This window comes from Pseudoliparis swirei, chromosome 5, assembly GCF_029220125.1.
Source record: "Pseudoliparis swirei isolate HS2019 ecotype Mariana Trench chromosome 5, NWPU_hadal_v1, whole genome shotgun sequence".
In the NCBI taxonomy this organism is placed as follows: Eukaryota; Metazoa; Chordata; class Actinopteri; order Perciformes; family Liparidae; genus Pseudoliparis; species Pseudoliparis swirei.
The window spans coordinates 14737849-14750730 of NC_079392.1; positions in this window are offsets into that span (position 1 = coordinate 14737849).

Below are 12882 nucleotides of genomic sequence, written 5' to 3' on the forward strand. Positions count from 1 at the left end.
CACTTTCAAACTAATTAATTTTGCCCTTATCTTTTACTAGATCTTTTCAGAAAAGCAATAGTTTGTGTCACATCTACAGGTTTTTCACTGTTAATGACATGTTACCATTCAACACACTTCACATTTCGCTTATTGTGGCTGCAATTAACCTGTTTTGCACTGAATACCTTTTCAAGATGATAATAAAACATGTTATAATCCATTTGATATTCAAATGAGAAGACAAATAGTCATTCTCCTACATGTTTTTTTTATATGGCCTTTAGCTGTTCTGCTCGGTCCATTTGTGTCACCTCGGGCAATGTAACTTTTCCCTTTAAAGGCCAGGTCTGGCACCAGTTTGCTGCCAACATAGCATGCTCAATTCTTCTTAATTTTCCAGAATTCTGAAAACACCCTATCAGCATTTGAATGGGGCAACACCAGAACCAGCTTGGCGACGGCAGCAAGCCTCTGAAATTCTTTGGCTCCTGTCACCTATTGAAAATGAACCAAGAACAAAATGGAAAAACATACCAGATTTTGTTTTGATTAATACTGTAACTATACTGTAACAAACTTCAGATGCAACAGATGTAGTCAAGCCACACCAGCCCAGTGTCACGAAGGGTGTAACGTGGTGAGGCTCAGGCGCAGAAAATTAAACAATTAAGAGAGAGAAGACACAGAGGAGACATGGAAGATAGGAGAAACAGAACAGGGTGTTACAGTACCCCCTTCTTAAGGGACGGATACCAGATGTCCCAAAGGATCAACAAGGGTGGGTGGAGGGGAGCCGGCGGAGGGACCAAGGGCATGGCAGAAGCAGTCTGGAGGGTGGGCCGGCAGGCGACCACCAGGCGAAAGGCGCGCCGGAGGGCGGGCCGGAGTACAGGGATGGGTATCTGGGGTACCGGGCACAGGAGAGGCCGGGGTCTGGAGCCAGCTGGGATGGTGACGGGACACTGGGAACTGGAGCAGGATGAGATGGCGACGGGAGACTGAGAACCAGAATCGGGAAAGGGGATGACTGCGACGGGACACTGGGAACTGGAGCCGGACAAAATGGCGACGGGACACTGGGAACCGGAAGCGGGCAAGGGGGGGACGGCGATGGGACAGACGAGAGTGGGACCGGGGAGACGGCGGTGGAACACGGGGAGCCGGGACACAGGGAACTACCACCGGGCGGGAAGGGGACGGAATAGGAGGGACTAGTGCCGGCCGGGGCAAAGACGGGGCACAGGGAACTGGGGCCGACTGGGACGGGGCAGGAGGAACTGGGACCAGACGGGAGAGACGGAACTAGCGCCGGCCGGGATGGTGAAGGGGCGTGGCGAGGTCGGATCGGCCGGGGCTGCAGCATGGCGGAGGCGACAGCGGGAACCGGCGGGGACTGCGGCACCGAGGCGACAGCGGGGACCGTCGGGGTCTGCGGCACCGAGGCGGCAGCGGGAACCGGCGGGACACAGGGAATGCCCGACAGGAACGCCGGCGGCTGCCAGGGGGAAGTGGAGAACGGCCGGGGCTTCGACTGGTCACGGGGAATGCTGGACAGGAACGCCGGCGGCTGCCAGGGGGCAGTGGAGAATGGCCGGGGCTCCGACTTGTCACGGGGAATGCCGGACAGGAACGGCGAGGGCTGCTGGGGCCTGGGCTGGTAGCCAGACAGGGCTGGCGGCGCCGACCCATCAGACGACCGGGAACCGCAGCCGGCCCGCACTGGCTCGCTTGAGAGTCGCAGATCCCTCAGCTGTACGGTCAAGAAACTCTGTTGGTCGTGGAGCTCCTTGTACCTCCCAGAGATTAACCTTTCAATCCTAGAAATACGCTCTTGCGTCCGGAGAGAGGAGCGCACACTGTCCTCTGCTGAGCCAATCATGGTTGGATTGTTCTGTCACGAAGGGTGTAACATGGTGAGGCTCAGGCGCAGAAAATTAAACAATTAAGAGAGAGAAGACAGAGGAGACATGGAACATAGGAGAAACAGAACAGGGTGTTACACCCAGAAGCGTTCTATATCCGTTCTTCCTGAAGGGAGGTTGTTGGCATTGTCTGATAATTTAAAAACTCCTCACCCAGGTGGTCATGCTCCTCTGGCCCATGGTATGGGAGGAGATGGGGGAACCTATTCATGAAAGTAGAGTTACAGGTTGTTTAGTTATAGGTATATTGTCATCAACCAGCAGCAGTTCATACACATCTTTAAGGAAAAGCCATATAAGAATAACTCATGTGCAGTTTAGGAGTGAACATATCTCATCATAAGCATTTTAGCTAAGATGGTAGACAATAATAAAAGAAAAAAACTAACCTTTCAACAAAGTAAAGGACATCTTCAATGCCACTTTCAGCCCTCTAACGCACATATACACATTTTGAGTGTTTGATCACTGGCTCTTCCGTGCATAGCCCACAGCACTTGTTAAGAAACTTAACACAGCTTCATGGAATGTAACCATCTGGCGTGGTGTGATGTCACCCTCATCCAGATATCTGGTAAGTTTAGCCCTGGTTGTGAACCCAATGTTCAACTTTTTCCCTGTAAGAATACAGCATATTAGGTTAACATAAATGGTTTAACATACTGATGCAGCAATATCAGCTTGACACAGGGCAATAAATCCAACCAGAAGCTCATTGTTGGGAGGACTACCACAAACCTTAGGTTTCTACTCATGAAGTGGCAAAAGGCTAGGTACAAGGCTAAATATCACATTTGATCTATAACATATCACAGTGCAAGATCATAATAATAGTCAAACACTAACCTGGCAAATGGTTTGCCTTTTCTTCATAGGCAATTGCACAAGGCTCCTCATGGCCTTGCAGAGCTGTTGGAACCATACATTTTGAACACAGCTTGCGTACGAATTTCACCATCTATGACCGACATCTACAGAAATAGTATTAGATCCCTGCAGATATCAGCAAGAAACACAGAAGGGAAAAACCGCAAGATCCAAACCCACCTCATGTAACATATATGGCTGACTGCTGTCTCTGGAGATTCAAGTTGAAGTCAGTGAAGTTTGGTACGGTGGCTTAGTAGAACAGCAGGTTTATTTGTCATGGGGTCAGTAAATTCCTGCACAAGCCTCTTGAATCTGGCCTGATTTTCATCTTTAATCAATAAATAAATAACACAAAACAAGAGGTTGTCAATAAGTATGTGACTAACAATCCATGTAGTTGCTGCATAATGAAATTGAAAATTGATAACCATACTTGCAGATTTGAAGTAGCCCGCGAGAGGTTCGTAAAGCCTCAGGATTCTGGTCACACAACGTTTAAGGCTGCCAACAAACTGAGCTGTGCAGGAGGACCTCCATGTACTCAGCTTCATGCAGCTCACAAAACTCTGTTTCAAACATTTAATTCCATATCATCTTTTCTTAAGGTCTGCATTTCAATATTACACTTAATAGTATCAAACATACAGACCTGTCAGGTATCCTTTCCGATTTGTGCTACCTTTGAACCAGTAACCGATGCCCACTACCTTGTCCTCCAAATCAAAACCAGACACCTGCAATGCATTAATCTAATCATAACATTCAGTCAATGCATGCAATTAGGATACAAATATGAAGTTACATGTAGAGATAAATCAGGCCTTAACTCACTTTAAAAAATCCCCCTCCTGCAGCTTTGGCAGTGTTATGTGCCACATGACAAGGACAGCCATGAATGTAGGTGTTGGGGTGTTTCTGGAGCACCCTAGAGGCGATTGAATTGCGTGGTCCGATGTTCACAGCTGCATTGTCAACTGAGAGAGCAACGAAGTTCTCCCAAGGGATACCATGCTCCTCTAGGTTGGAGTTAATTTTGGCGAAGATCTCGCTTGCTGTTCCACATGTCTTCCCACTTGTGCAAATGCTAAAGAATTGGTGGACAACTTTGCCTCCCATGAAGACCCGGGCAGTAAGCGGGTTCATCTTGTGCGCTCCTACAATGACGAGTTAGAATTATACAAATGTACATGTAGTTCGATGTTTACACAAAGCAAATGTTTTGCAGAAGAGATAAATAGTTTGGGAAATACCTGTGTCATTTGACCCATCCGTAACAAGGGTGTATGGGCCGTTTTTGAGCTCCTTCACAAGCTCTTGGGTGAAATAAGGCACCAGCGCTTCGTTAATAATACAGGATGACTTAGTCCTGGCACACCTGTAGCCCTTAGAATCTCCAAAACAATCTTCAAGGAGAGGCTCTAGGTGGTCTGCAAAGGCTAGAGGAACGTTATGGACCACCAACCCAGCTGTCATTTTGACCTCAGCCCTTCTTGTCTTTAAGAAATTAAAAATTATTAATCTTCCAAAAAGACCACAGTTTATTTCAATTGGACACCTGTGCTAATAGGGCACAGGTAAAAAACACATTCAGCAACTAAGATCTCAAATTAAGAAAATGTAACTGTAATACACTGAAATACAAACTACAAATTAGTCAAAACTATCAACCATGAATTTACCGTATTCAACTAGAACACAAAACTCTTGACTGAACCTTGACAGGACTATTACACACATCATACCTTAACCTCTTGTGCAGACATCCCTCCAACAGAGGGAACGGGCATTGTATATTTTGATATTGTGGCTGTGGACTGAAGAGCTCGATGCTTTTCTTGGTGGCCTTTAGTTTCTATATGGCGCACTACATCTGTCACACCCTGGTGGCAACATGAGTTCTCAATACGGCAGACTGCACACCAGTAGTGCGTGTTGAGACTCCTCTTGTAATAAATGGCCATGTAGAGGTCCACTCATTTTGCAGGCATGAAGACGGGTCAGGGGTGAAAAAGGTGAGAAGGATAGGTGCACAGGTGACTTCCCCGAACATCGACGTTGTATGATAATCTATAGGTCCTCCATTCTGACACCAAGTCAGTGATCGGGCCCTATAATAATAGTAATAAATATAAATTGGCATTGTATATTATATGTTTTCTTTTTGGCGTGAACAAGTCTTCCAGTCTTGTGCTCTGCTGAGCCTCGAGTCTGTTCCTTGAGTCTGTTCTGCCTCTATCTGGTTGTCACGATCTTCTATACCATACCTGCCATAAATATCATGATACTGATACAATACCATAAAAACAGTATACCATAAATACGATACTGGTATATTTATCTATAATAGTAATAAATAAAATATCTGTATGGTTCACTTTTTACCAACTTTTTCAACACTTAACAAATGGCAGTAATATTAGTATTAGCCTAAACTAAGATATGAATGAAACTACATGGAGCCATCATAGCATTGATTATACACTATGAGGCCTTGAGTCTGTATCTGACCGGATGATACAGAGTTCATCAGGATGAGCAGCTGTAGAGTTACATAACTTTACAGACTGTCTGCATTGGAGACAAAGTACTTAAACATTTCACTTCTGGCATCTTTTTTTATTTTTATTTTTAAAGCCGAAGACTAAAAAGTTCCACCACTTAACGCCACTCGCTGTGAGCGCTGCGCAGTGTGCGCAGACAGCTTGACACGGAGCAGCGTGTGCGCTCTGATCGCTCTCTTAATGAAGTATTGACACTAAAAAGATGCTAAATCACATCGCTTTTAACATACGGGCACTTTGTTAGTATCGCTACACCGTGCAGCGTGACAGCCGCAGATGTAGCGGGCTAACCTAAACCACCAAACGCTGAAGACATCTTGACGCTGATTGGCCAAGACGCGACACGTCCCATCAAAGATGTTTTATTGCGAAGAGCACCACATCACATTTTCTCCGTGTCTCACTCCAATCTCATAAACGCCGGCCGGCCAATTGACCCCCCCCCCCCTACCCCAAAACAAAAAACTCTTCGGATCTACAAGATTCACGTAAGTCACCTATTTTGGTTTCAAAACGGCGAATTTCGTCGAAAGGTGAGGGATTTTCATTCCTGGTTATGAACCCAAACACGAGAGCGTTAGATATTGAGACGAGTGTGGGATGTCCTTAACGAGTATAAAATAGAACTAGTGGTTAATTATTCCTTGGTGGATGAAGGAAATAATAAAGGTTTTTACGGAGGCAAGCCCCGCCCCTTGCGGAGTGTCACAACGCTCAGAGCAGCTGGCTGACTACCAACCAGCCAGCAGCCGAAGCCATATTGGAGACAACTGCCACAGTACCTTTACCCTTCGTGTGCATGACAGCTGAGATTCTTGCCGATTTGCCAAGGATCTCATTGAGTTTGGCGTTCCTGCTGTTGCCCTCCAAAGCAAGAGCTCAACATTGAGCATTTATTGAGAGTGGCCGTATCGAGCCTGCAACCCTGTTTTAAAAAGAGGTCTAGTGGAAAGCTCATTGCAGCATATAATGATAAAACGTGATGACTCACACATATCTGCACTCGTTTTGTTTTGAAAAGCTATGCAGTGTAAAACTCAGTAAGTCTTAAATGACAAATATTTGAAAAAATATTTGAACGTTTTTCACAGGTTCAATTGTTATTATCTTGAAAATATATTCAGTGCAAAACAAGTTTATTGGAGCGACAATAAGCTATTTTTTGCCAAATATTAGTTTTTTTTGCACAGATAAAACTGTATATTTATTCTAATAAAGTGATTGAAAACATATTAGTTTTTTGTCTGATGGAGCAATCTGGTTTAATTGAAAGTGATTGCGGGCCCAGATTTTGCACATGTTGGATGTGGGAGGTTATACTAATTAGGGTTACCTTTATGCCAACTGAGCATGCTTATTGTGGTTTGGGAAAGACAATTAATCCCAAAAATTGCCCCGGTAGGTGTGTAAATGTTAATCCTGATAAGCAGGTGGCACCTTGCATGGTAGCTCCTCCCATCAGTGTAAGAATGGGATGTCAAGTAGTGCTAAAGCTCTTTGAGTAGTCGGAAGACAAGAAAAATGCTGAACAAGTACAGATAAGATATGTACTTAATTCCCAGAGGGAAATTTCTTCAAAGCAGAAGCAAACCTGTTTACATATATAAATAAAATAGCAGGGCAGGACATATTACATTTAAGAATTTAAAGAAAATTAAAGTGTATACCATGTATCTAAGTGTATATCAAGTGAAAGCGGTTCAAGGTTTATTGATGTTAAATTTGAGGAGGATCTGGACAGAGGTGATTTATTATAAAGTCATATTGTGGTCAGGAACGTTCTCCTGTATCTGTCCTTGTAAAGTGGAGCTGAAGCAGTCCGTTGGATAACGTGCTCTGCTGTCCCTGCAGTGGGTGGTAGAGAGAGTGGTCCGGGTTATGTAAATAATATATATTACAGCCTAGCATAGCCTAGTATTGTTTGCATAAATGTTATGTGTAAAGTGTAAAATCACTGTGGAAGGTTAGAAGCTTCAGCAGGGCATTCCGGCGCCTGAACTGATCAAAGAAGATAACAGTGACACACGAAAGAAACTTTATGCACCACGCTCACCCTAGGTTTGAATAGAACAAAGCAACACTCAAGCTCACATGAACAGGAGAGCCACAGAGACATTTACTGAGCGCAGATAAGATAAGGAACGGTCCAAGCTATGGCAATTATTATCCGGATTCACACACACACATGCTTTCTCTCTGACCCATACACACACACGTGAAGAGGCCCCTTTTGATAAACGACCTTCTAGACGCAGCGCATCCCACCTCGAAAGAGATCAGATTATCTTAGAAAACTCCCGAGCTCAGTGGAAGAAGCTTCAAAGAAAGTAATAAGTGAATCATATCTTTCTCTTCCCACACCTTTTCACAACATACGCTCTCATTGGCGGGCCGAGAAGGACCAATGAATTAGCGACAGCGATGGAGGCAGAGAGACGAAGAACCAATGAGAAGACAGCGCCCTCTCTTCGCTGGACCAATCAGAACTGTTCTTGATGACTATTTAAACCGTCGCGCCCTCTGCTAAAGCGCCTCTCTCTGGTCTGAATACAATAGGTATCGGGCTGAGGGGGGTCCATGCATGATGTCTACTTGTATACTGATTTCTGAATAATACGCTTGATAGATTTAAAATAAAAGTCTACCGCTGTTTCTTTCAGTCTGGTGGTGTGTCCGGTGGTGTGTTCCTGTCCTCAACATCAACAGTTATCTAATATGGACAGTTATGTCTTCAGTGTCCTCCTCTCCACTACCTGTTCCGTATAGTCCTGTTTGCAGCCAATGATGGAGCCCCGGCCTTCCTCACCAGTCAGTCTGTTGGTCTCTTTTTAAACACACCTATTAAAAACTAATGGAACACAGGTGTGGTGGAAAACAGGCACACAAAAACAGGAAATAAAACACGACATCGCTCATGAGAGATTTGAAAATAACAGAAAAGACTATACAAAACCCAAAGCCTTTAATTAAATGTTTAAAGTGCCAGGAATTCCTATTAAATGCACTGTTAAATGCTTTCTTGAAGGCAACAAAGCTGCGGATTTCTCTCTAGGCTATATACAAAGGATGTTTTGACGGGCAACGATCTGATCTACACAGCTTCTTCCACCACGGTCTTCATCCAGAGCCCTGTCAATCATTTGTACAGTGCCGGTTGTCATGGATTGCAGTAGTGTATTATAATGAGTTTACATGTTTGAGGGTAAAAACTAATAGATAACTTTATGGATTATGCGATATCAATTGAATGAAACTGTAATATCTAAATGTATCAATTCGAATTATGGAATGGATTAGGTGATAGTGGAAGCAATCCAGAAAACATCAAGCCCCCACAAACGGTTAACGTATGGAAGTAATTCAAACAACACAGCCTGGAGAATAGTATGATTCAATTTGTAATTGTGTTTGCTGTACTTTTTATTCAAATAATTTGTATTATAACTAGAACCATCAATTCGGCTAATTTTTCTTAACTGGACCTCACGGCAGAGGAAACTCGCCTTGGAGAAGGCTGTTCATTCTCTAGCAACCATAAGGCCTTTACTTAAGTCTGTCGTCTTTCCAGATGTTTAATGAAAACATATTTAGCACCTTGGAGGCTGTTTAATGTAAGTTTTTAGCAACTTTTTTGCTTGCTGCTTTTCCACTTTTCATAAATACTTGAAGGCCAAGAAATATTGATCGTTGCAGCTTTTAATGAAGGTCTGATGAATCGATTGACTTGAGACCTTCAACAATACCACCGCAGGCCTTTGCACATCATGTGAACTGCATTTTGTTCTCAATCTTTTAAGCCTTCCAAAAGTAGTGACTTTCAAATAAGTTCAATGGAAAGAAGGAACTCTCTCCACTCAATCCGTATTTCAAATCACATATGTTAGTTTATACCTGGCAACAATCATTGTATTTAGTAAGAGTTGACAAACAGTCCTGTACTTGTAGAGGGCTTTTCTAGTCTTTTGACTAATCGAAGCTCTTTAACATTACATGATTCACCGATTTCAAGGCATGGTTCAACCTGCACATCAGCAGTCACTAACATTCCCCCACCAGCCACGGGAGCAATTTTGGGGCTCGTGAAGCCGGGGATCGAACCTCCGATCATTCGATTGAAGGTGGAGGACCCTGCTCCCCACTGAGCCACAGTTGTCGCCCCCCAACTAATATGATGCAGTCCTGTGCTGAGGTCGGAAAGTGATGGAAAAGTTTGGAATTAAGTTGAAAATGCGTGGAGGAGTTGGAAATCTGCCTCACACTCCTGCAGCAAATACAGCAGCATGACAAACTGTTCCATGCCACCCTCAGCATAACGTATACATGCTGCAGTAGCCTGATATTGGCTCAGGCCTCTACATGCTAAAGTGCTGGCTTAGTCCCTTTCTAAGCTCTAAATGCAGTACTTTCCCTTAAAGCCGGGCACCTGAACACCATGTGGACAGTGCTTGGAGTAAGCTGATGGAAGCATCACAAGACTTAGGGAAAACTAAATCTCTCCCCCGCACTGTCAGATAGAATGAATCCACTTACCTCCAGAAGTTATTATGTGTGTATTCTATGGTATTAAACTGCCATCTACTAGTTAACAACTAATAACTTGACCTGAGCTTCAGGTTAACAGGGTGGTGTGTGAACTCGATGCCTTCACAGCTTTAAGTGAGGGAACATAAGCAATAGGAAGTGAAAGAAAAAGTCATAAACATGCATCAGTGATTCCGATGAGTTTTCCAACCTGGACCCTAACTTCAATGTTTTTGTACCCAAGTCACTAATGGGTACACCACTTTTTTTAATTGGTCCAGTAGTGGCTGCGATGTAATTCCTCAAGGGAATTCTTCACTTTCTTGTACATCCAAGGAAAGTGCTTTATTAGAGCACTGACAGGCTTGGGTTGTAATGTAAGTGTCTGAGAACAATATGCAAACAGGAAAATAAGACGTGTTTTTTTACCTTTTCGCCCTATCCTGTCAGTCTATCTGAAATCATCTAAATATTCAGCCATAACACAGAAAATATATTAGGTAATGCCAAGCTATACTTGCTATACTTCAACAAACACCGATACTTTGTCCAACTCCATCTCAAGTTTCCACTGAGACAGTGACAAACAGACTAGTAAGATCCATCTAAAAAATTAAAAGAGACTACGCACTTCTCTTTTAGGCATGACAACATAATACAATGTGAGTGTACTGCCTGAACCTGTTTGGTGTAATGGAACACACACACACACACACACATTGACTATCCATAGTAGAACATAAGCTACTGTCAGTTTCAGCTCCACACCCTCCTCACTCCCCGTCGTCAGTCTAACTCTCTTCACCTGTTCACACACCTGTTGTCACAGTTCAGCTCCTCACTCTATGGTTCAGTCACTCCCACCTCGTCAGTCTGACTTCCTTCACCTGTCTTTGATCACTAATCAAATCCCTATATCATCTCCTGCCTCACACACCTTGCCAGATTGTTCTTCCTTTTCTATGCCAGACTCTCCAGCACTTGTTTCTAGACGGATTTCCTGTCGCCGACTCTGCCTGTCCCTGGTTAACCCGCTAGTCCGACTCCCCGAGAACCTACCAGCCCTTCGTCCTGTTGATACTCTGCCTGCCGTTTCCAGAGTGTGGAATATAAGTTCGAAGGATCCCTGGAGTCGAGGGTGCATTTGGGTCGACACACGAGTCGTTACAGCTACCATATGTTGAAATAAATAATGTGGATAAAGTCATAATGTATAAATCAGGGGTGCTCAATACGTCGATCGCGATCTACCAGTCGATCGCGGCGTAGTATGGTAGATCGCATGACATTAAAAAAAAATTGGCCCGCCCCCCTGTAATTTTCTCGATAGCAAGTCTTTGTTCTTTTATTAAACTAAACAGCGGCCTGTTGTTGATCGTATCTACACAACAGCATGTAATTTCTGTCTCTACGTCTCGCGTTAACACTTCTCGGCTCTCCGTCTCGCTCGTCGCAGAGTGCGCGCAAAAAAGTCACTTGCACGCACCCCCCCTCCCCGTAGGTAGATCAATTTGACTTGGTCATTTTAAAAGTAGCTCGCGTGCTGAAAAAGTGTGAGCACCCCTGGTATAAATGCAATACTGATAGAGCTATATCAATAAAGATATTCTTAAATATTGTAGTGATGTCTGAAATGGTCAGTGATGAAGTGAAATGCTAGATGTGGTATCAGTAAGTGAGGCTGGAAGAGGGACAACACAGCTCATTATTTCTAAATACCTCCTCTCAGTCTCGTTTTATCAAGCTTGAGGACCACCTGTTCTTAGTGAGGTGGAACGCAAACCTGTGAGAAAATTAAAAAGCTGAAACATACACCAGATCAATCGTTTGGCTTCATTGTTGATTGTATTAGTCATTGTGTCATTCTTCTGTTTAGTTGTCTACTCTGTATTATTGTGTGTACAGACACACATGGACAACCTGAGCTGCTCGTTTTTACCCTCGCTAATTCGTGGGCAATTGTTGTAAAGTTCTTAGTGCATCTGGAGTTGATACTGAAGTTTCATCACAGGTTGGTCAGATGATGGTTACACAAAAATACAGCATGTATGTGTGCTGTTGTATGTCCTTGCTTTAATGTGTGGGTCTGAGGGTTATATGAGGGAGCAAACCTCCTTTGCTGTCTTCATTTTTAGAGGGGCTATTGAGTCTAGAGTCACTAAGTGAGCCCGTAGCACTAGCCCTGTTATATTGAGACATGATATTGAATCAAATGCAGAAGGAATCACTTCTTTAAGTTTAGCTTCAGCACTCTCATGAATGTTAGATATCTAGTGCAGAAACTTTTGTCAAACGGCGTACACTCCAGTAGTATAAACTCAAAGGTTATCAGGCAATGGGCTGATAAAAGAGGGTTCTGTGGAAAGACTATTACAAGTTCTATGTTAATGCCATATGCAAGACCAAGGTCAAGGGTGTGATTAAAGCAGTGAGTGGATTTCTTTTCTGACATAAATATAGCAATACAGAAATGCAAACTATACAGTAAGACATCATTAAATCCAAGGAGGTGGTCGTTGAAGACATTGTGGGCCTCAGCTAGATGTTCCCAAATCACCCTGACAGTTCCCAATTAAGAATTTTACAAATAATCATCAATAAGAGAAACCACTCAATTTAAATTTAACAGAGTCCTCCATTTAAGATTCATCTACATTTCAATGAGAACATGTTGGTTGAAGTGTTTGTAAGGAAGGTCTGTAACGGCTGATGGTAACGAGCCAATCACTCATATCGTCAGTACTGGGGTACTTCAGGGCTCTATTTGTAGTCCATTACTACTTACACAATACATATACAATTATTCTTAATCAATTTTATCCACAAATCTTCTTAACTCAGGATTTGACTTTTAAATGATCACTCCTTTATCATACACTTGTTTTTTAAATACAGATATGGTATTTTCTACAATCCCCTATTTATCTTACTTCGAAAACTAATGAATCTGGCTCGACAGCAGGTTATCATTTCAAGATTGATATGATAGATAACAAAATGTTGGGCATATATTTGCATGACATAAT